This window comes from Leptonychotes weddellii, chromosome 1 (assembly GCF_054177405.1).
Source record: "Leptonychotes weddellii isolate Sample4059 chromosome 1, ASM5417740v2, whole genome shotgun sequence".
Lineage (NCBI taxonomy): Eukaryota > Metazoa > Chordata > Mammalia > Carnivora > Phocidae > Leptonychotes > Leptonychotes weddellii.
In genome coordinates, this window is record NC_138369.1 from 96,648,616 (window position 1) to 96,673,961 (window position 25,346).

The 25,346-nt window shown below is 42.7% G+C and overlaps 1 long non-coding RNA gene across 9 annotated transcripts in view; it reads left to right on the forward strand.

The window, feature by feature from the left end:
• The first annotated feature begins 106 nt into the window (after positions 1-106).
• The window catches only part of LOC145723030 (uncharacterized), a 52,522-nt gene continuing 27,282 nt past the window's right edge, over positions 107-25,346 (forward strand). For 4 of the 9 annotated variants that reach the window (XR_014147761.1, XR_014147754.1, XR_014147749.1 and 1 more), the window contains exons 1-5: positions 198-10,397; positions 15,297-15,328; positions 17,958-20,897; positions 21,011-21,159; positions 25,034-25,178. This is a non-coding gene — a long non-coding RNA (uncharacterized LOC145723030). Of the gene's footprint in view, positions 10,398-15,296; positions 15,329-17,957; positions 20,898-21,010; positions 21,160-25,031; positions 25,179-25,346 lie in introns of all 9 variants that reach the window. The other 5 variants (XR_014147753.1, XR_014147751.1, XR_014147755.1 and 2 more) reach the window with 5 other exon arrangements.

Genomic DNA, 25,346 nt, shown 5'->3' on the forward strand with positions numbered 1-25,346 from the left:
CGTCACCACGCCCCGCTGGTGCGCGCCAACTAGTCCCTTCAGGCCTCCCCTAGGCCTGCGCCGCGGGTGGAGCCGCGGGGCGCAGTGTGGGACCCTCCTGTCACCTGGAGACCTCTCGGCTGGGGCCCCGGAGAGGTCGAGGAGGCCGTCTCTTTAGCTAAAACAGGTTTTAGCCGCCGCGTTTTTAATAGTATTTGCCACAAGTATAAAGAAGGGAGCTTTACAAGCTACTTTATCCCCAAGGTAGTAGTGGCAGAATTTGCTCTAATCTCTGCGCGATTTCGGTAGTTTGTCTAGAACGTGCGTCTCTTTGCTTCCGTCTCTCGCCCTCTCCTAACTTTCAGCATTTGCGCGGCGCAGTTCAGCGGGTACAAAGGGAAACTTAGGGCCGACCTTCGCCCGCATTGGCGGGCAGAAGCAGTTACTCTGCTGTCGTGCTCGGACGAATTTGTAATTTAAAGTGACCCGCAAGGAATCTGTGGAGAGGGCTGCTTTACGGTATTTTTAGACAACACGAATGTGAGCTACATTGGTTCCCCCCAAAAAGCTCTCTGATGAGCAGGTAATTCCCCGTGGTATCGAAGTAAAGCGAAGGCTTCATAATGCCCGGGAGAGAGGCTGCTTTTGCCTGTTCGCTTGCGAAACTCAGGCCTGAGTCAGTGGCATGGCCACAGTTCACACTAATCTGGAAAATCCCTAGTTTCCAAAAATAGGGCGAGAACTTTCCAGAGGTAATTGGATTATACCCAGGGATCAATGTATTCATATTGGTTACCACAATTAGGCAGAATGGGAGAAATCAGTCTCCTTTGTGTTTTTTTTCCCCCTCTGGGATGTTAGCAATTCCCAGAATTTCCTCAAATTTGAAGTAAAAATAACGATACTGATACAAACTACTAGAGTCTAGAGTTGGAAGAAAATGAGATCTTGGTTTACTCCAGCTATCTTTTTATCCCACACTTGAACCTCAGAGATGGTTGGCTAGGGATGAGAAGTCCCATTATCTTTCCATTACATAGCTTGAACCCAGGGCTTACTTTGTTTAATGATGAAAACTGCACTGAACCTTGGATCTTCAGAGCAAAGGAAGTTTGAATGCATTTTGATATTTGTCAGTGATGTGAGGAAAGCAAAACAAACTCAGAAACCTCATTTTTTAAAAAGCATTAAATCAGTTTTATTTAGTAAATCGCTACATGAGTAGTTCTGAACCCTGGCTGGGAATTAGAATCTTCTCGGGAGTTTTGAAAACATACTGATGCTTGAGCCTTACCTGCAGAAGTTGATGTAATTAATTTAGGGTGGGCCCAGCCAGTGTTTGGATTTTGCCCACCCTCCAGTGATTCAAATGTTCAGGCAGGTTAAGAAATATTATTCCAAGAGAGTGTAATTCTGGTGGTGGCTAAAGCAGTTAACCTCTCTGCCCATCATCTCCTTGACCTTTCTGACCAGGCTGTTTCCAAGGAAACCTCCCTGCCCAATATTCATAGGGATTTAAAAATACTATTAACTTTGAAAACTTGGGAATCTTCAAAAACTAATCGATGATAGGCTATTTTCCTGATTCTGATAACCTGTGGTTATGTAAAATAGTAGTGTTGGGGAAATTTGGATCAGTGATACATAGGAATGCTGCCATTATTTCAAACTAAAAAAAAAGGCAAATTGGTAATATGCTTCATCGAAACATTGAGTTTCAATGAAATAACTGCCTGTATTTTTAATGACCTGAGAGTAATATAATTTAACTTACTTTTAAGATACTTCTTAATGGAAATTTTTTTTCTCTTTAGGGGCTCTTCCACCCTGCCCCTCCAATAAGCTGACTTGGTGATGTTTTGATATATTTTATAATATATTTTTACTCTCTAGGTCCTTGATACAGTTCACAAGCATAGGAGTGAGCTCTGGGAGGAGGAGGGGTTCCTTGCTGTGTTCCTGATATCTTTTCCCAGTAGACTTCCCTGCTCACCACCTCCTGTATCTGACGTTCATTTCCACAAGAGCAGAAACACCCTGACTATTCTATGCTTTGGGCCTATTTCCAACTCCTTCTGACTATATCCCAGCTTGTATCCAATAGATAAGAGTATTTTCACTCTTCATCCCTTCAGCTTCAACAAAGGTGGTAGAAGAAGTGGGCCAACATTTTATTTGTTTAGCATTAACTCATCAAACTGATGTTACTTTTACTTTTAACTTAAAAAAGAAAAAAAGCGACGACTAATCCAGAGGATGGAATGCAGTAGGTCTAGTGGTTCTGCTCCACAAGGTTATCTAAGGACAAGGGGTAAAAAAAAAAAAAAAAAAAAATTATGATTATCCTTTTCAGGGTCAGATTCCAAAAAAATCATGGTTTAGAAAATTGTTACATTATTTCTAAGTTACTTTGAAGAAAGTTGTTTTTCCACATACCTACTTCCAAAACATCAACATTAAAATGTAGAAAGACTAAGACCTATTCAGTGTTGTAGTTTCCAGAACTGGGAAGAGTAAAGCACACGCTTTAATTGTATAAAAGCATTAGTAGAAATGTATTCAGGCAAGTGAGAGAGTTCCATTAGGAAGGTAAATGTTTGAGTTGTCACTTAAAAGAAAAATGGAATATTGTGTCTGTAATAAATTTTGTATATTCTTTCTCAAAGAACAAATGTCCTGTTAGTAGACCCTGAGTTCACCCATGTCTAAAAGTGATAACTTTTAGTGATAACTAGAGTGAAGTTGCAGTTTTTACTGTTTTAAGCCTTCCACGCTTCAGATGATGACTGGAGAGACAAATGGAATTATCATTGGCCTTCCTGTGACTACTGAAGAATCACATTCTTGATGCTTTAATCAGTTCTCATTCCATTAAACTGTGTAGCCTCCCTGGGGATCATGTTTTTCATTATTATTTAAACTTTCAGGTTCTTTAATCCTAAAATCATAATTGATATAATCTCATTAATTTCTTCAGCAATTGGTATTCATCAGTAGACCACCAGAATTTAATAACAACACTGTAATTTAGGCTAAATGCAAATGAAGTGAAAGTCCCCACCAGAAGAAGCTACACTTAAAAAAAAAAAAAAAGATTTATTTGGGGGGGAGGGACAGAGGGAGAGAATTTCAAGCAGACTCCCCACTGACCATGGAGCCTGACACAGGGTCTCAATCCCAGGACCCATGAGATCATGACCTGAGCCAAAACCAAGAGTCAGATGCTCAGCCAACTGAGCCACCCAGGCGCCCCAAGAAGCTACACACTTAATAAAGGGAATGGTACACACAAAGATAAATGTTAGGGTGACCAGTAAGTGCAAAAAGCAGGCAGAGAAGGGATAAGTCATGGTTAATGTGATCAGGGAGAATTTATAACCTTAGGAAGTTGCTAATCAAGTTTCTGTTTATAGCAGAGATCATAGAATATTTGACTTTACACATGAACTGTTCATGTGACTACATGATTTTTTTTAGTCTTGTGGTTATATGACAATAGATTCTGGTCTGGTTGCTGTCATCATTAAATAGTTATTCTGAAGATGATTTATATGTAATTAACCCTTAGGCATATACTGCTTGGTCAATCTCATAATAGCACTGGCTTGGGCATTCTGCTGCTGGCTCTGCTGAGCACTAGTTCTGAGATTTTAAGCAACCATAGTTTTCTCATTTCTTAAAGTGAGGGAGTCCAACTGGACCCCTTGCATGTCTAAACTTCCATGACTCTGCTTATCCAAACATCTTGAACCTCAGATTCCTCTTTGGTTCTTAATTCTTCTTTATTTTAGTCACCTAGTCCTGTTGTTCCTTCCTTCAAAGAAGGAAATTGTTCTCAAATCTGCTGTTCCTTATGCCTGGTCTTCTTGGCTCCATTCTCACCCATGCCTCATTCATCCAGGTAAATTTCTAAATTAATCTTTGAAATTCAAATATCAATTTCCTCACCTCACTTTCTCAAATAAAAACTTTGGAAATAAAGGCTGTTGAGGCTTTATACAATATAAACTTACCAGGGCACCTGGCTGGCTCAGTTGGAAGAGCTTGCAACTCTAGATCTTGGGATGTGAGTTCCCCATGTTGGGTGTAGAGATTACTTAAATTAATAAAATTTAAGAAAAAAAGTTTCAACTTGCCTTGTCACTCATTTCCTTATCAAACTACCACCTTGCCTTATTCCCTTCTATGTCTCTGAACCAAGACCAGCTGCACTTGTCTCCTAACAAATACATAGTTTACCTTCCTGATTTAACACTTTCTATTTCTCAAGCCTGCAACATTCTTACTCTTTTCTCTGTGAATCAAATCCTTCCCAGTTGCTTGAGATCTAGATGAAGCTCTACCTCTTGCCAGAAGCCTTTCTAACTGATCTGGCTTGCATTACTTTTCCCCTTCTTTGGGTTCCCTCCTAGCATTTATGACCTCTAGAATACATTTTGACACATGATTTTATACTGTTACGCATTGTTACTTGATAACTTCATAAATGGGTGTCTTGACTCCTTCAAAATAGGACCACTTTTGCATTTATTTTCCATTGTCCACAGAACCTGGTAGACACTGTGCCTATGGGAGGTAGTTAATCAGAACTTACGGAACTGAATTGCCTATTTTTTTTCCCTAGTGCCTGGCATAGGAAGGCTGGTCTTGCCTTTTCCTTTCTGTCCAGCAGCCAGTTCTATCCTCAGGTGTCTGTCCTACCACCACAGCCATCTCTCCCTAATAGAGAGCTAATGTACTGCCTAATGGAGGTCCCCATTCGTCCTGTTCACTTTGCAGCACTCAGCTGTGTTTCCACTTCTGCTCTATTCTGTGTCCTTACGGTGGGCTACTTCTGTAGCCCACAAGCTATATAGGCATGAGCTGCAGAATAGAGGCCTGTTGGCATTGTTATAACCAGAGTTGTGGTTCAGGGACAGGAGCTCACAGCAATACAGTGGAGTAGTTTGATGTTTGAGTGTAGACAGAGGCTCTGGGACAGTTTTTGGAGGTGTGTCCCGAAATCGGTCAAGTGTGACTAAGAGTTAGGCCAGTGCCAGTTAGATAAACTGAACTGTAAAGCCAACAAAACCATAGGTTTGCTTTGGGAGCTAGACTAATGTTAATATCTGGTCTGATCTCTTTTTCACACAGGAAATTAAGGCCCAAGGAGGAGGCTGCAAATAGTAGCTACTCATTAGTATTTGATGATTGCAAATAATTCAGTGCAGGCTATGTTTGGATGGATTCATTCTTTATGGTATTAAATGTCAAGAATTGGCCAACTAGTCTTGGTATTAGTCACTTATTCAAGAGTAGTAAGAGTTTGTTGGTATGACTTCCAAACAGATTACATCAAGGGAATGTGGCCCTGCCAGCTCCTGGATTTTGGCCCAGTGAAACTAATTTGGGACTTCTGACCTATAGAACTGTAAGATAATTTTTGTTGATGTAAGCCACTAGATTTATTGTAATTCTTTATGGCAGTTATAGGAAACAAATGCAGTAAGATTAGCTATTTCCTGATACTATTTTTTTTAATATTTTTTATTTATTTGTCATAGAGAGAGAGAGAGCACAAGCAGAGGGAGCGGCAGGCAGAGGGAGAAGCAGGCTCCCTGCTGAGCAAGGACCCCGATGCGGGACTCCATCCCAGGCCCTGGGATCATGACCTGAGCCAAAGGCAGACGCTTAATGACTGAGCCACCCAGGCGCCCCTAAACTCTTACTTATTTGTTGACAACTAAGTACTAGGCTCTATTACAGCCATTGGGGATATGGTGATGAATGATAGATTCTGCCTTCAAGGAGCTTGTAGATGATACACAGATACACAAGTGTGATAATTTTGACTAATTTTTTTTTTTTAAATGGAAGGATCTTTGAGATAGTAAGTGAACGAAAGAAAGTTCCAGCTTGGGCTCCTGGGTGGCTCAGTTGGTTAAGCAACTGCCTTCAGCTCAGGTCATGACCCTGGAGTCCCAGGGTCGAGTCCCACATTGGGCTCCCTGCTCAGCAGGGACTCTGCTTCTCCCTCTGACCCTCCCCTCTCTCATGCTCTCTCTCTGTCTCATATAAATAAAATCTTTAAAACAACAAAAAAAGAAAGTTCCAACACCATACATGTAGTGTGATACTTTTTATATGAAATTAACTACATATATATGAATTATTAGTGAAATGAATTTTTAAGTGTTGAAAATGCATATCTGAATTGTTTATTAGATTCAACAGATGTAAAATTACTTTGTCAAATTGCCATAACAATTTCTAGACACTCTCAGTTTCTGTACTTATTAACTACTGATAACAAACAGTTCAGAGTTTGGTGCCAGCCCATGGGCCATTCTTTGGTATTATTCTTTGAATTTTTTAAAATAGCGAACATTTATTTTTTGTATAATTGCAATTGTTTTGAAAAAAATTCCAATTCAGTCTGATAATTGACATATAGGTACAAGGTAGAGAAGTGGTTCCGAGGATGGGGTAGTTTTATGGACAAGCAACAAAGAAGGTGGCAAAAAGGAGATGGATTTTAAAGGCTACATGGGCATTTGTCAGAAAGGTAAGTGTGGAAGAGTGTTTTAAACAGGGAAAACAGGAGCCATGGTAGAGAAGTATGAAATTGCTAGGTGTGTTGAGAAAGGTAGTGGACATCTTTCCCTTAGGGACCCACAACTTCTCCATTCTCAGTGTAGGTGGTTTGGGTAGGGCTGACCTTCTCCCTAGCTCACAAACTAATCAGCATTTCTCACCCCTCTTCACTTCCTCCCAGTGATTGGTTCAGCACGTCAGTTAAGTCCAGGACTTTTACTGTAACCCCGGCTAGGGAAAGAGAAGGAAGTATTTGTTTCTTCTGGGATTGTCAAGAGGGGAGATGTAAGCCCAGACCTACAGAGTGCCATCTTACTACTGGATAGGGGAACCAGTTTGAGAATGGAGTCAGCAGAGAAAAAGAACAGAGGCCAGAGATAGAAACCCAATCCAAAGACTTCATTTAAGGCTCGCATGTAGCCATACCCTATCTTCTACCCCTGGGATTTTCAGTTACATGAACAAATAACTCCTTTTTATTCATTTAATCTTAAATCCTCTTAACTGAAAAGACCTACATAAAGAATATTATGGTGTGCTAGAATATTGTGTGTGTGTGTGTGTGTGTGTGTATGTGTACACTAGGGACTAAGATGCTACAGGGGTGGGCAAGGTCTAGAAGGGCTGAGGAACACGTCTTCACTTTTGGAGGCTCCCAGAAGCTCTGGAGGATCTAAAACAATGGTAAAAGGGAGTCACTAGTGCTAAGCCCACATCACCAAATCAAAACTAACATCTAACTTAATTGCATTTTTAGCCTCCTCCAGGAATGTAATCTTAACCCTTCAGTCTAGAATTTCTTGGTTGGCAGTAGGGAGGTAATTCATCTAATAGGTCCATTTTGTCCCCCAGAGGAAGGTGACCTTGCCTGAAATAATCCTTCCTCCCCACCCCACCCCCACTTATGACTTCCTTGTCCCATTCCTTCTCTGGCTTTAAAGTCTTTACTTTTCTGTAGCTCTTTGGAGCTCTTTTCTGTTTGCTAGATGGAGTACTGCCCAATTCATAAATCGCTCAATAAAGCCAATTAGATCTTTAAAATTTACTCAGTTGAATTTGTTTTTTTTATATAACAGCAGTGATTACCTCAAGAAAATGAAGAGCTATAAATCAGAAAGTAATATTAAGAACAGTTACTTCCTCAAGTTTTTCTAGTAGTTTCATTTTTATTCTGTTTCTTTACTTCTGGTTGGGGCTAGGCAATTAAAAATGGAAAGGACCTAGCAAGTCCTTGAAAATTACATATTAAAAAATACTGTTTACCTTTTAAGGATTGAGAGTTATACTATAATTTACAAAATTATAATTTTGAGCAATGAAGTAGGTGACTCCATTTACTAGTGTTTTCTGTTTCCAATAAGCATTCAGCATAAGCAGACTTTCACTGAAGAAACTTTTAGGAATATTAAGAATCAGCTTTTCTGAAGCACCCTACTCAGTTTTCTTAGCAGGAACAAGAAGTAACTGGGAATCTCAGGAATGCTTTGGCTGTTTTGGACATTATAACAAAAATAAATGAGCTTCACATCAAATTCCCTACATATAATTATCATGCCTCTTTAACCTAGAATAATTACCTAGGGTTTTTTGTCTTTTATAGTATTTTTCATGATTCCAGGCCAATGGTTTTGCAGCATGTTCCTCAACTTGGATTTGTCTGATTGTGATTAGATTCAGGTTGAACATTTTCCCAGGAATGCTCCGTAGATGATGTATCCTCCAAGTTTCACAACAAGGGGCATATGATGTTAAATTATTGTCCAGTTTTTGGTTAATTTCAATGATTTGGTTAAAGGTGGTATCCACCAGATTTATCCATTGTCAACATACCTTTACATGTTTGTAATAAGTAACCTGTGGGATAATTCTTTGGCAATAAATAACATATCTTACGTACATTGTTTCAAAGAAGAAAAATGGCCCAGTTGAAACCTTATAGAGTTGGAAAGGATTATTTCAACAAATTTCTAGTGAGTACCCACTAATTATGTCATGCTAGGTGCTAAGACCACAAAGTAGTGAGACTGACCAGAGTAAAACAAAGAGCAAAATACCACAGGAGAATTTGGGAGAAGGACAAAGACCACATTAAAAGTGAGGAAAGGAAAGTTCAGAGATATAAAATGACCAAGATCGAATGTCAGAAGTGAGATTAGAACTCTGGTTTTTCTAATGCCCAGTACAGTGTTCTCTCCATGACAGCATCTGAAGATTGTATTGTAAAGCTGGTTCTCTGGGACAGATACAACATTTGTTCTTACAGTGAAAAAAGTTCATGACACCTTATTGTGTAACTAAAAGAACAAGCTTTCTCCGGGCCCACCATAGGGTGCTTTAGAAGAAATGTTTTTTAGATTGATTTAAATTACGTACCTCGTGACATTAAACTCCTCCTTGGAGACCTAGTCGAGTTTTATATCAGGGAAAGTTTTTCTCATAGTTACAGGGACAGCCACACAGGTGCCACACCGTAAAGAGACACACACACACACACTGTTGCCACACCGTAAAGACACACACACTTGCCACATACACACACACACACGCACACACACACACACACACACACACACTGCTGTCGGGAAACTAATTCAGAGGTATTTACATCCTACATCCTGGGACTACTGAACAGCCGACACGTAATTCCCGTAATTGCTTTATGAAATACGGAATGTTTGCATATATATCACTGGAATCTCAAAAATAACCCAGTTACTCCTTAAGGTGGGAAGCACGGATCAGTAGATATAGGCTGGATTGCTAATTATTTTGCCTTTACATTTAAGAATCTCTCGTGTATAATTAATTTTCAGAACAGAAACATAAGGGGGAATAGTCTCATACATTCATTTATTCATGTATGTATGTCATATATTCATTCATTCAGGACTACCTCGGCTTCAAACTTAAAAGCTGGTTCTGGAGATGTGCTGTTTTAGGCATGCGATTTCTTTTGAGCTCAGTTTTGAATCTATAGACACTGCAATCCCAACGTGGTCTTTTCCCTGATGGGGAAGTTCAGGGAGAAATAGGTGGCTTCAGGCTACAAACTGGAAAAGCTCAATTCTACCCCCTCAGTAGTTTCAGTAATTGTTTTTAAACGTGAAGGCCAGGATATCAGTTGCCCTTTGCTCGCTCTTCTCAATACGGAACCTCGTAACGTCCTGCGTACTTGGGATAAATGAATTTATTTGAACAGGTAAGTATTTACAATTTTTTACATTAGGACTGTAGTGAGAACTCCCTCCGCCAGCGGCTGAAGGGCCCTCCCTAATCTAGAGGAGGCTGGGATCCCCAAGAGCTCTACCGTGGGGGAGGTGACGGAAGTGGGCTGGTCAATTGGAAAGTCCTTTTCCCCTTGCTACGAACTCGGCGAAAACTGTCCACACCCCGTGAGACAACTGACCTGAGTGTATCCCCACTACCCCAGGCCTCCAGGCCCTGCGAAGCCTCACGGTCCGCTCAGGGACAATCTGCGCTCAGCTCCGTCCCTGAACTCATGCAAGGCCGCACTGGGCTATCGTAGGCGTCAGGGGAGAAAGATTTCTCAACTGTCAAGAGGGAAGAGCACGCCCGAGTACTCCGTCATTTCTAGGAAGCCCGGAGCCCGCCAGGGTGCGGGGGCGGACAGGAAGGACAGCGCACAAGCCAGATCTGCCAGCCTAGAGCCAATCCGCGCAAGCGCAGCGCCCTTTCCCTTTGCGTGGCTGCGGTTGACCGACTCCCTCCGCCAATTGCCGGATCTAACTTGGTGGCCCTCTCCGCGCGCCTGACTTCCGTCCCTGAGCGGCCGTGACGTAGCGGGTCTCCTCCCCTCGCACTCCGCGGCGCCGGTCTCTTGTGACGTAAGCAGCAGAATCCTCTCAGTCTGGATCTAGGGCGGAGAATGGGGTGGGTCGGATGGGCAGGTCGCCTGCTCCTCCCGCTGACCTGAACGTGTTTTGTAAAGGAAACCTCTCGTAATTTCCTAAGACCGCAAATTAAGTCTTTAAACTGTTCCCGTTTCCTAATAAGGGAGAAAACGGCCCCTCACCTTAGTTCCAGCTCCTTCCAAGCGAAGAGTTCTGTTAGACGTAAACTGCAAAATGTGTCGTTATTTGGATTTATTTGCATCTTTTGCTTGTTATTTTTATGTATTCTCTTAATGTGTAAATTGGAAGAAAGTGACATCCATAAAATCGTAACTTTGTATATGGAGGCAGGGATAAGCCGTACATAGTTTGGCTTGATGAGATTAATGTAATTTTAATTTAGTTTAGTTTCCATTTGTATTATCCAGGAGTGGCATCAAGAAAGGCTGGGCATAAAAAACGGTTAAAAAGCTTTCAGGAGTGTTTAATCGTCTTGTAAGCTTTTTTTTTTTTTTTTTTTAAGATTTTATTTATTTATTCAACAGAGAGAGAGAGCGAGAGAGGGAACACAAGCGGGGGTAGCGGGAGAGGGAGAAGCAGGCTCCCCGCAGAGCAGGGAGCCCCATGCGGGGCTCCAGCCCAGGACTCTGGGATCATGACCTGAGCCGAAGGCAGACGCTTAACCGACTGAGCCACTCAGACACCCTCGTTTTGTAAGCTATTTAAAGCCGAGATAAAAATCAAGGTGTATTAGAAATAAAAAGACCTTAAACTTACAAAGGGTGAAGATTTTGTTTACAGATAGTGAAATAGTAGAGATTTCTGTGACTTGCTCAAGAGGGATGGAATTCAGGCCACCGCTTTCACAATGCCAGTACTCTCGCCAGTTTGACTAAGGCTGTCTTCAGAACCCCCTGCTGGACCTGGGCATCTGTTGCTACTTTTCTTGCCTTCCTCCCTCACTTGTCTTTTCCCCTTTTCCTTGATTCTGGTTCCCTTCCTGAGTTCTCTTGTTCTCCCCACCCCGTTTTGCATTCTGTTTAACTTCCTTTGTTTTCTTCGTAGTTGAGCCAGCCTTTCCTTTCCTCTCCTTTAAATGCCTCTTTTTAAAATACCTGTAAAAGGAAATAGAAGAATTTTTAAAGTTTATTTTCTTGTTTTAAGGGAGGTTTGGGGGGGCGGGTAAGTTTGTGTATAGATAGATGTAAAATTTCCTCTGGTAAAAGCTGCCTTCTGCTTTCTTCCATAGCAGTACAGTGAAAGTAGGAGTGTGTGTGTGTGTGTGTAGTGAAGAAGAGAGAGGAGTGTGTAGTGAGCTGTTTGGAATCAGAAACTGGAGAAAAAATATATAAATAGGTGCTCTACTCAATTCAAAACAACATAGCTGTAGGTTCTATGAAACAAACACATCATTTCCAATCAATCCCTCCACATTGCCTCAGAAATGCATTTCTTTAGATGATTTGTGTCATTTATAGAATAAACCTGTAGCTGTAGCTTCCCCAGAAGTAGTAGTCACAGGGATTCTGTTTATCTATGTATTTCATAAATAATGAAATAATATATCAGTGTTTCCAGACTACATGGCTACCCTATAGGCTTCTCAATGTGGTGACACCTGTTTCCAGTTCTGCCAGTGGATGCTGCTATCCTTGTTCTACACTTGGGGAACCTAAAGCAGAGTCACTTGCCTGACATTACAGACCTATAATGAGGCAGAACTTCAGATGCTTTTCTCAATTCTCTAGTCTCTTTGTGAACATGTCTAGTAATAATATCTAATTTTGAATGAATAATAGAATTCACTAAAATATGCTTATAGCAACTGAATGACGTATTTATTTACCAATTTATTTCTTTGGTGTTGGTCTTATTCTGCTTGGTCAATAGTAATTTACAGAAATTGATTGGAAACCTATTTTGTATATTGCTAAAGCATTTGAGGATAGTCCTGAAGTTTGGTTTATGTTTTAGTTCCCTATATTGAAAGAAAATACGCTGCTCTGTATCCCATAATTTAAAAATAATTGGAAAGTTGAGTGCATTAAACTAAGTGAAACGGAGAAAGACAAATACTATACTATATTCACCATCACCCAGAACTTATTGCTCTTATAACTGGAATTTTGTACCCTTTGACCAATACCTCCCCATTCCCCACCCGTTCCTGCCAACCACTGGTAATCACCACTCTACTGTTTTTCTGAGTTTGGCTTTTTTAGATTCCACGTATGTGAGATCATACAGTATTTGTCTTTCTCTGTCTGACTTATTTCACGTAGCATAATGCCCTCAAAGTTCTTCCAAGTTGTCTCAAATGGCAGAATTTCCTTCTTTCTCATGGCTGAATAGTATTCCATTATATGTATACTCCACATTTTCTTTATCTATTCATCCATTGATGGATGCCTACATTGTTTCCATATCTTGGCTATTGTGAATAATGCTGCAACAAACATGGGAGTGCAGATATCTCTATGGGATCCCGATTTTAATTCCTTTGGATATACATCCAGAAGTGGGATTGTTGGATCATATGGTAATACTATTTTTAATTTTTTGAGGAACCTTTATACTGTTTTCCACAGTGGCTGTACCAATTTACATTCCCACCAATAGTGCACAAGGATTCCTTCCCTGCCATGACCTCACCAACACTTGTTATCTCTTGTCTTTTTGATGATGGCCATTCTATCAGGTATGAAGTGATATCTCATTATAAAGGGAGGGATGTGTTGACTACCCTTACTGTGGTAAATATTTCATAATATATATGGTGTATCAAATCTTGTGCACCTTAAACTTACATAATATACTATTATAGCTCAGTACAATTATAGCTCAGTAAATCTGGGGAGAAAAAGAAAACAAAGAAAATAAAAAGAATTGTTGATTTCAATGAAGAATAAAAACAGAAAAAATGATATGATCTATGATATTCAACCCAAACATTTATATTAGAATAAATTATTTCCATAATGTCTGTGTAATGTTGTCTATCCTGAAGTTTACAATTCACAGAAGACTCTTATTCTATATTATTCTTTTTTCCCCCAAAATTCTACCTTCCAGAGTAGTGATTCTTTAACTTTTATATCTTACACCTTATCATAAAGTTAGGAACTTGGATCCCTGGATGGTAGAAACACAAAGCTTGCTTATTCCAAAAAACTTTTTTATATATTGATAGGACTTTATTATTATCCTTACCATATACACTATTTTAAAAACAAAGCAGAAACATCGATCATTGGGGGTTAATTTTATTTTTGTGGCTTTAAAATACAAATAAAAATGATTATATTAGTCTTTAAAATGTCAGCAATGGTGTTGACATTTTTACTGCTAGAACTGTAAAACATATCGACATGAAATAATATCATCACCTGAGAAGTTATGCTGATCAGTTCTCTTATTGGAAAACTTGAGGATGCCATGGGATATAATTTGAAATGGGGGCTCAAAGAGCAAAGTCTACTAACTTTATTCTTCTGTCTTAGAACTCTCACAATTAACATGTAGTCTGAACAGAAAGCATTAACAAGGGACTAGGCTTTACATGTTTCATTGCTCTGAAGATCTCAAGTGGGACAACACATATGTAAAAAAATTTCTTTAGATTATATGGAAAAACTTTATTCCAAAGTATTGTGAACTTCCATTCTGCAGATGATTGGAATGTTTTTGGATAATGAATCTATCCATTTATACTGATATGTCCTTGACTCTCACATTGTTTTGCAGTTACTTTTGCTGCATGAACAATTGACCTAAATTTGCCATCTTGAAACAACCATTTTACTATGTTCATAGTTTTTGTGGGTCAGAAATTCAGACCAAGAACAGACTGGTTGATTCTTTTCCTTGAAGTCCCTTGGACTGGTGTGGCTCAAAGACTAGGACTGCTGAGGGGAGCAACCACCCTTGGCTATTTTGTGTGGGTTGCCTTCCTTACAGCTAGTGTCCTCTGGGTAATTAGACTTTTATGTGGCAGCACAGGGCTGCAGCCTCAAGTGTTCTAGTGTATAAGGCTGGTACTGCATTGCCTTTTACGACACAGCCTCACTGTTGTGTCCACTGTAGTCTATTGGTCGAAGGAGTCATAAGCCTACCCAAATTCAGGCAGTGTGCCCATTGATGCCCCCCACCCCTGTGCCATGGAAGGAGCGTTGAAAGAAGGGGCACATTCTAAGACTGCCATTTACTCTATATCCAACTCTCTCATACTCCTATTCAACTGTAAAGGAATTCCTTTAGCTATTTTCTCAAAGTAAAAACAGGCATATCTCATTTTGCGTGCTTCACTTTATTACGTTTACAGATATTAGGCTTTTTACAAATTGGAAGTTTTGTGGCAACCCTGCCTTGAACAAGTCTATTGGTGCCATTTTTCCAACAGTGTTTGCTCATGTAATTTCTCTGTGTCATATTTTGGTAATTCTTGCAATATTTCCAACTTTTTCATTATTATTATATTTGTCATGTCATTTGTCATTATTATATTTGTCAATTACTAATTGCTGAGAGCTCAGATGATGGTTAGCATTTTTTAGCAATAAAGTATTTTTAAAAATATTTTATTTATTTAAGAGAGAGAGTGCAAGCAGGGGGAGCAGCAGAGGGAGAGGGAGAAGCAGGCTCCCCACTGAGCAGGGAGCCCGACGTGGGGCTCGATCCCAGAGTCCTGGGATCATGGCCTGAGCTGAAGGCAGACACTTAACTGAGCCACCTAGGTGCCCCAATAAAGTATTTTTTAATTAAGGTATGTACATTTTTTTAAGACATAATGCTATTACACACTTAATAGACTATAGTGTAAACGTAACTTTTATATGCACTGAAATACCAAAAAATTCATTTACTCACTTCATTGCAATATTTGCTTTATTGCAGTGGTCTAGAACCAAACCCACAATATCTCTGAGGTAAGTCTATACGTGTATTTGTATAGGTTAGCACTTGGAATTAAGCAGATGCCTGTACCCCCAAAACCTTACTCCTGTGACCTGGCCTCTCCAGAGACCAGTTTCAGGCCTCTAGCTACCCGAACTTTCACTGCCCACATGTGTGCAGACTGCACTCTGTCAGCTGGCCTTTGGCTGTTGGCATCCTCCAGGCCTGTTGTGCTCAGGCTGGTCTCCAAAAGCTGCACAGGCTCCAGGGTGGAAGGTGCCCACTTCTCCAAAACCTTTCTGAGTTGGAAGCTTTAAACCAGTGACAAAAGTGCCCATTTGGACTAGCTGCCTGATGTGGTCCTGGGCTTATCCGATCATCAACGCTCCCAGGTGTCTATATTGGAGAGTACCCAGCCACGCTGGCTGCCCAACCCGCCTGGGCAGGTTAGTGCACTTTCCTCCAGCTCTGCCCTCAGGAGGAATATGCACATTGTGTAGAATAAGGCTTGGAGTTAGGCAGATGCTGGGTACCAGAAAAAGACTGCTGCTGTGTCCCATGTTCCTGGCCACCCCAACTTACGTGACATGCACATGAGCAGTACATACCCCGTCATCAACCCTGGGCAGCCAGAACACTCCAGGCTAGGGCCTGGAGCTAGGGCCCATCCTTAACCACTGGCACATCCAAGAGAATGGAGGGAGATCTCCCCCCGAAAACCACTCTGACACAGCCACTGAAGTGGGTGGCTGGGACCCCATGTGGATTTACTGTCTGCTGGAGTCCCAGGTTTCTGCAGCAATCAAAGCTTCCAGGTGTCTCTTCTTGGAGGAGACCCTGGCCAGACCACACATTCCATCCCTGCTAAAACAACCCAGATTATTCGGGCTCTGCCATCAGTGGGAATATGCACATTTGTGTAGATTATGATTTGGATTAGGCAGACGCCTTGTAACCCCCAAAGCCTGCTCCAGGTACCTGGCCTCTCCAGATGCTTTCCCTGTTTAAGTCCTTGGCTACCCTGGCCTATGCCCCCTGTGCATGCTCACTTTTTTTGCACCCACTTTTTTGCACTCATAAGCAGGCCTTGGGTAGACCTGGCACTGAAGCCCATGGAACTCTGGCCCCAACCACTCGCATACCCTCTGGCATGGTAGAAGACCACCTCCTGAAAATCACACTGGATTGGCAACTGAAAATGACTAACAGTGTTTATATGGACTTGCTTCCCTATCCCACTATAGACTAGTACTCCCAGATGTTTTCTAATGGAGGATACCCTGTCCTGCCTGCCTGGCCCCTTCCTGGCAAGGAAGTTGAAAACCTTCCAGCTCTACCTTGGACAGGGAGAATGTTACACAATGGTGGGCAGGCCTTGCAATTAGGCTAATGTTTTGTACCTCCAAGAACCCACTCCTGTGACCTAGCCTCTCCCAACACTCACCCTTTTCCAGGACCCTGGCCACCAGGATCTGTGAGTCTGGTACACGCACAACACGCACACTGTCAGCTGCCCTTGCGCAGAAGGGCCCTCCAGGCCTGTGGAGCTAGAGCCCACCCCTAACCACCTGCATTGCAAAACGTGGAGGGAGCCCACCCTCCACCCCCAAAGTTGCTCTAAGGGGTCTGCTGAAGTGGGAGACTATCAGTCTCCCTGTGGACTGCTTGCCAAGTGGGGTCCTAGGCTTCTGCTGCAATCAGGCTCCCAGGTGTCTCCTTTTGGAGGATACCTTGGTCAGCCAAACCCCACAAATGTGCATATTTCCTCTGAAGGCAGGGCTGGAGGAATCTGGACTGCCTTGCCAGGGTGGGTCAGCACAGGATGGTTGGGGTACCCTCCAAGAAGAGATACCTGGGAGCCTTGATTGCTGGGAACCCCAGGACCCCATCAGGCAGCCGGTCTACAGGGAAACTGATTGTTACCAGTTTAAATCTACTGCCTCAGAAAGAGTTTCCTAGTGTGCTCTCCCTCCGCCCTAAAGCAATGCAGATGGTTGGGGTCCTCCTGGAGCACCAGGGGCCTGGAGTACCCCCTTCAGCCAAAGGCCAGCTGATGAGGTACAGACTATACATGTGTAGGCCATGCAGGTTCGGGTAGCCAGGGACATGGAACAGGGCAACTGTCAGGAGAAGCTGGGTAACAGGAGTAGGCTATTTGGGGTACCTGGAGTCTGCCTAATTCCAAGTCTTCCTTTAAACAAATGAGTATATTCCCCCTGAAGGCAGAGCTGGGGGAAAGTGGACTGCCTTGCCAGGATGGGGTCAGGCTGACCGGACAGGAGCTCTTCTAATAAGAGGCACCTGAGAGCCTTGATCGCTGGAGTGCCCAGGGACCCCACTGACAGCTGCTGCAAATGAGGACTGTTAAAGCCTCTGCCTCAGAAAGAATTTCAGGGGCAGGATTTCTTTGCCCAGGAGGCTATGCAGGTGGTTCAGACCAGCCAGCTCCACGGGCCTGGAGGGCTGCCCTGGGTAGGGAGGCTGATGAGGTGCCTACTACGCATGTGTAAGCTTTGCAGGTCAGGGTAGCCAGGGACCAACAATAAGGCAAGTGTCTGGAGAGGCCAGGTCACAAGATTGACTCCCCCCTGTTGCGGATGCAAGGATCAGCTTGATTCCAAGCCTAACCTATGCAAATGTGCATGTATGTTCCACCTGAAGGTACAGCTGGAGGAGTCCGGGACTGCCTTTCCAACATGGCGCCTGGGGTGCTGCCGTGGTATCCTCCAGTAAGAGACGCCTGTAAGCCTTGATTACTGGTAAGCCTAGGACCCCCTCAAGCAGCTACTCCAAAAGGGTCCTGACTGTTGACAGTTTAAAGCTGCTGTCTCACAAAGATTTCTGGGAAGTGGGTTCCCTCCACCTTGGAGACTAGAGGTTTGGGGACCGACCCAAACTCTACCAGCCGGGAGGACCCAGGATGCCCTCAGCAGGCTGACAGGGTGTGTATTGCCCATGTGCAGACAGCACAGATTTGGGGAGCCAGGAACCCGGAACAGGCAAGTTTCTGGAGAGACACAGGAGTGATCTGTTGGGATTCCAAGGCATCTACCTCATTCTAAGCTTAGCTTACACAAATGCACGTATTTTCCCTTAGGGCAGAGCTGGAGAAATCTGGACTGCCTTGCCAGAGTGGGCCTGCGTGGGATGGTCTGGGTACCCTCCAGTAAGAGACACTGGGGAGCCTTGATTACTGGGGAAGCTGACATCAGGGAGCCATCCTAATGGGGACTGACCGTCCCCAGTTTAAAATGGAGCTATAGAAGTATGATCAGATTGTGGGCTTTCTACACCCAGAGGCCGTTCATTCTGGGGCTTGGGGTTCTGCAGAACTCCATGGCCTGGGTACCCCCTGCAGCCCGTGGGGTGTGATGATTTGAGCATGCACCACCTCGGCAGGCTGACAATGTAGGGCAAGGCCAGTTCACAGGAGCGGGCTATTTGGAGTACCTGGCATCTGCCCAATTCCAGGCCTTAAACTACACAAAGGTGCATATTCCCCCTGAAGACAGAACTGGAGGGCCCTGAGCTGCCTTGCCAGCCCTGGGTAGAGAGGGATGGGCATCTACTACATCTACTAACAGATGCCTGGGAACCTTAAAGGGATGGATAAGCCAGGGACCGATCAGGCATTCAGGCCAGTGAGACTGTCACCAGATTAAAGCTGCAGCCTTGGGAAGATTTACAAGGAGGGGGCACTTGCCACCCTGGAGGCTATGCAGGTTTTGGAGAACAGCCTGAACCCAAAGGCCAGCTGACAGTGCAGACCGTGCATATGTGGGTGGCCCAGGTCAGGAGAGCCAGAGACCTGAAACAGGGCAGCTGTAGGGAGAGGCTGGGTCACAGGAGCAGCCTACTGGGGTACTTGCATCTAATTCTAAGTGCTAATTTTCACAGATGTGCATATTTCCTCTGAAGGCAGGGCTGGAGGAATCTGGACTGCCTTGCCAGAGTGGGTCAGCACAGGATGGTTGGGGTACTCTCCAAGAAGAGATACCTGGGAGCCTTGATTCTGGGGAACCCTAGGACCCCATCAGGTGGGTAGACAAAATGGGGACTGACTGTCACCAGTTTAAATCCACCTCAGAAAGATTTTCCTGATGTGGACTGCCTTCACATGAGCCATGTGGGTGCCTGGGGTTTTTCCAGAGCTCTAGGGGCCTGGACTACAGCAACCTATGACCAGCTGAAGGAAGGTGGACTTCCTTGCCAAGGTGGGGCTGGACCCACTGGTCAGGGTCTCCTCCAATATGAGACACCTGGAAGCCTTGATGACTGGTAAGCTCAGGACCCCCATCAAGTAGCCAGTCCAAATGGGGATGGACTGTCACCAGTTTAAAGCTGCCATCTCAGAAAGATTTTGGGGAGGTGGGCATCCTCTGCCCCGATGGTGATGCTGGTGGTTCAGACTCACCCTAGCTCTGCTGGCCTGGAGAGGACTGTACTGCACGTTCTCAAGCTGTTCTGGTCAGGGTAGGTAGGAACCTGGAACAGGGTAAGTGTCTGAGGAGACTGGATCATGGGAGTACATTGTTGGGTATCCAAGGCATCTGCCTAATTCCAAGCACTAATATGCACAAATGTGCATATTCCCCCTGAGGGCAGAGCTGGGGTATTGCGGACTGCCTTGTCAGGGGAGGTGAGGCAGGATGGTCTAGGAACCCTCCCATTGCATCAGGCAGCTAATCCAAATGGGAACTGACTGTTGCCAGTTTAAATCTGTGGCCTCAGACAAATTTTCCCAGAGCGGGCTCCTCCCACCCTTTCAGCTGGTTGGGGTCCTCTGGAACACAGGAGCCTGGACTGCCATCTGCCGCCCAAGGCCTGCTGACAAGGTGGGGACTCGGTGGGGGATGAGTGGGACAGGCAGGTCAGAGTAGCCAGGGACCTGGAATGGGGCGAGTGTTGGGAGAGGCTAGGTCACTGGTGTGGACCATTGTAGGTCCAAGTCATCTGTTTAATTCCAAGCCCTAACCTAACACAAATATGCATGTAGGGGCAAAAGGCAGGTGCCCCCAAATGTGCCATTTCAGCATATTATTTTGGACTAAAGTCACTTAAATAGCCAGTGCAACAATACCACTCTGACCCCTTCGTCTCTAGAAAGTAGGAAATAAAGCTCTCATGTGAAAGGTACCCTCCCTGTACCAGGATGTAAAGATAAATTTTAATTGCCAGATAAGGAATTCAGAGCTAAGAAGGCTGTGTAAACACCTTGTTACTTTTACTAATTTTACTACCCCAGCTCAAATTCTGTTAGAATTGCTTTAAAATCGAAGCTTGCAAATTAAGTTTTCTTTGTACTGTCAATTCATCACAGATGTATTGTTTCTATGTCTAAAAATGCCTCAAAGCTGCCCACCCTCGTTGTTTCCCTGATCTCAATTTTAATATCAGGCCTCTCTGTGCACGGAATTAAACTTTGTTTATCTCCTGTTAATCTGTGTCTTGCTGATTTAATTTTTTTTTTTTTTTATACTATTTGACAGAGTACAAGCAGGGGGAGCAGCATACGGAGAGGGAGAAGCAGACTCTCTACTGAGCAGGGAGCCTGATGCGGGGCTCGATCCCAGGACCCCAGGATCATGACCTGAGCCAAAGGTAGACGCTTAGGCAACTGAGCCACCCAGGCGCCCCATGTGTCTTGTCAATTTACTTCTTAAATCACCTGGGAGAATCTGGAAGGGCAGAGCGTAATTTTTCCTCCTCAACAGCTGTTGAGAGTCGGCAGGATAAACGCTAACTGGCTGGACTGCTGCAGCTGAGAGATGGTGGGACATCCGACGAAAGCTGACAGAAGGGAAGAAGCCTCACCACCACATCACCTACTGGATCTCTGCCTGCACGGGCTCAATTTAGGTTAGTAGGAGAAAATATTTGTGGAACTAGTTCCTTGGCTTTAAGGACTCTGGTGATGTTGGTAGAGCTCCCGTGGCTTGAGAGGTCCATTTCCATCCAGAGATGGCCACAGTTTTCCTTTATCCTTGTCTTTTGTGTCATTTGTCATAAAAAAAGAATTACTGTAGAAAAGAACACAGGCATGGGTCCAATCAGCCTGTTGTTTGAGATGGCCTCACAGACTGGTGAGTTCACAGTCCTCATCATACCTGCATCTGTTTAGACAAACTTTGCTGTGGGTCCTCTATGTAAAAGCTAGAGGAGGTTTATCTTTTTGTCTTGTTTCATGTCCTAAGAGCTTTGGTTTGTGACCAGTGAGAATATTCTCTCTGGTCTCCATACTCCAAGGGTTCACTTACCAGGGTGCACCTTGGTGGCCTGTCAAGTCGAGTGGGGTTCTGAGACTCACACTTACAAGCAGTACTCTGATTGTCCGCCTGTGCCAGCTCACAAGGGAGTGTGTTCTAAGAGGTCCCAGCCCATAGGGGACCTTTGTCATCATAACCTCCATTAGTGCTGGAAAAATCTCATTACAGTAGGGTCTGCCCCATGTCACACATTAGTGGGTCTATGACTACAGATGTCTCACATTTTTGTAGGAGACCAAAGGTACTGTTTTCTCTACAGCATCTTTACTGCCTGTGCAATGGAGGCCTTTGCTGTCTTAGACTTTTTGGAAGTAAAATTTTGGGTCATGGGGGATGCATCGTCTATGCTTTCCAAGGATGCCTCTTGGGTCCATGGTCTAAGCCTGGAAAGTTGCCTCTATGTCTTCCCATAAAAGTGCTTATTGGTTTGAGTTACTATTGAGATTAATAAGATCCTATTCATCATTGCCAGATGATGGATCCTTTACATTGGCTATATTTGAAAGAAAAAAAATTCTTTATAGGAAGTTTTCAGTTGTCTTATGGCTAGCTTTTGGGACCCTGTTGAAGATACGGAAAAAAAAAAACAAAAACAAAAATTAGACTGAAGACAAAAACTAATGTTTACATCCAATGTAAATTTCCCTTCTCAAAATCTGGCTCCATTTGCCTATTTTAATTTCCCTTTCCCAACAAGCTGTACAGAGAGCACACTGACCTAATCTCTAAGTTCAAAGTATATAGGTTATTCATGTAAATGCCGAAAGGCAAGAAATAAATTTAACAAAAGCACCCAAGACTGGCAGCAAGGCTTGCTTTGCTCCTACTTTCAAGGGCTCTGTAAATTTTTTTCTTACTTATGTAGAGCCACGTGTAAGTGAAATCTCATGGTATTAGTCTTCCACTGTGAGATTTGCTTCACTTAGAATAGCCTCTTGACCAATCATGTCGTCATTAATGGCAAGGTCTTATTCTCTCTTGGGGCAGAGTAATATTCCATGTAAATATATACCACAGCTTCCTATCTATTCCTCTATTGATGGATACAGAAATTGCTTCCATATCTTGGGTATTACAAAAGAAAATGAGGTGATAAACTTAAGAGTGCGTATATCTTCTTGAAGTAGTGGTTTTCCATTCCTCTGACTAAATACCCAGGAGTGGAATCACTGGATCCTGGGGTATGTACTTTTTCACTTTGTGCAGAATTGCCATAGTCTTTTCCACTGCAGTTGCACCAATTTACATACCTGCCAGGAGAGAACAAGGGTTCCCTTGTGGATATCCTTGCAAACACTTTCTATTTGTTGTATGTTTGATCCTATACTGTGTGCTTGGTGTGAGATGGTATTTCATGGGGTTTCCTAGTGGGTCTTCTTGATGATATCTGATGTTGAGGATTTCTTCCTAGGTCTGTTGGCTAGCTGAATCTCTCTCTTGCGGGGCGGGAAAAAAAAATACTATGCCTAATTATTCACAAAGTATTTGGGTTTTTTTGGTGTTGAGTTGTACTAGCATGTTATACAGTTTGGATATTAACCCCCTATGGCATGTATCAGTTGCAAAGCACTTCTGCCATTCAACAGGGTGTCTTTCGTTTCATTGATGTTTCCCTTTGTTGGGCAAAAGCTTGTCATGCCAGTGTGCTCGCATTAGTTTATGTTTGCTTTGGTTTCTCTTGCCTGGGGAGACCTATCTAGAAAACTATTGCTCTGGCTGTGTGCAAGAGATTACTGCCTACTTCTACTTGAGCAAGTTTGATGGTTTCCAGGGTCACCTTCGGGTCTCCTTTGCATTTTGGGTTTGTTCTTGCACATGGTGTAAGAACATTGTCCACTGTCCTTTTGTGTGAAGCTGTCCAGTTGCCCCAGCACCACATAATGAACATGCTGTCTTTTCCCCCTTGTCTATTCTTGTCAATTATGCCCTAGACTAATGAACAATATAATGGTGGGTTTATTTCTGGGCTCTTTAGGTGGTTCCAGGTATCCATGTGTCCACTTGTTTGTGCCAGGACCATACTCTTCTGGTTATGTACAGATTTTTAGTATATCAGGAAATGAGGGACTGTGATAATGCCCACTCTGTTCTTCCTCAAGAATGCTTTGGCTCTTTGGGGTCTTTGGTAAGTTCATACTCATTTTAGGATTATTTATCTAGTTCTGTGGAAAACATGATTATTCTTTTAATAGGGATCACGTTAAATCTTTCGATCGCTTTGGGTAGAGAAGACATTTTAACACTATTGATTCTTCCACCATGGGTGTTCTATCTCTCTCCATTGATTTGTGCTATCTTCAATTTCTTTCATCTGTGTTTTATGGTTTTCAGAGTAGAGTTCTTTCACTTTCTTGGTTACATTTCTGCCTTTTTTGTGTTTTTGGTTTTTTAGGTTAATGTAAATGGGATTGTTTTCTTTCTCTTTTTGCTACCTCCTTATTCTTGTGTAGAAATGCAATGAATTTATGTGTATTAATTTTGTGCTCTATATCTTTATTGAATTCATTTATCAGTTTAAAGAGTTCTTTGGTGAAGTCTTTAGATTTTCTGTATATAATATCATGTCTTTTTAAATATGACTTTTCTCATTTTTACTTTCTATGTCTTGTCTTTTTCTTGTCTGATTGCCATTGCCAGAACTTCCAGCAATCTGTTGAGAAAAAAATTAATGAGTGCGAACATCTTTGTCTATTTCTGATTATTTCAGTTATTTTCTACTGAGGGCAATATCATGTGTGGTTTTGCATATGTTTCCTTCAGTATGGTGAGGTATGTTTCTTCTAAATTTAGTTTAGAGTTTTTATCATGAACAAGTGTTGAATTTTGTTAAATTTTTTTTTTGCGGGGTGCCTGGGTGGCTCAGTTGGTTAGGCGACTGCCTTTGGCTCAGGTCATGATCCCAGGGTCCTGGGATCGAGCCCCACATCAGGCTCCCTGCTCAGTGGAGAGCCTGCTTCTCCCTCTCCCACTCCCCCTGCTTGTGTTCCCTCTCTCACTGTCTCTCTCTCTGTCAATTAAATAAGTAAATAAATAAAATCTTTAAAAAAATAGGGGGTTTTTTTTGCATCAGTTGTAGTGATCCTGTACATTTTATCCTTCCTGTTTTGTTTTGTATCACACTGAATGATTTGCAATATTGTACTCTCTTTGCATCCCTTTAATAAATCCTCCTGTTTTTTTAATGGTTCTTTCAATGTATTGTTGAGTTTGTTTTGGTGAGGATTTTTCCATCTATGTTCATCAGGGATATTCGTCTGAAGTTTTCTGTTTCTGTAGTATAGAAATAGAAAACTTTGTGTGTTTTTTTTGTCTGTATAGACAAAATTTTGGTCTAATTTTGGTCAAGGTGATTTTGATCTCTAGGGTGAATCTGGAAGTTGTCCTTTGGCTTCTATGTTATATACTGATTTAAAAGTTAGGTATTAATCTTTTTTTTTTTTTTTAAAGATTTTATTTATTTATTTGACAGAGAGAGAGAGAGAGCACACCAGAAAGCAAAGGGAGAGGGAGAAGCAGGCTCCCCACTGAGCAGAGAGCCCGACACGGGGCTCAATCCCAGGACCCCAGGCTCATAACCTGAGCCGAAGGCAGATGCTTAACGGACTCAGCTACCCAGGTGCCCAGGTATTAATCATTTTTAATTTAATGGGTTTTTGTTTATTTGTTTGTTTTTACAGTATTTTTATTTTTTAATTTATTTTTTACATCATTAGTTTTTGATATAATGTTCAGTGATTCCTTAGTTGTGTATAACACCCAGTGTTTTTATTAACATTTGGTTAAC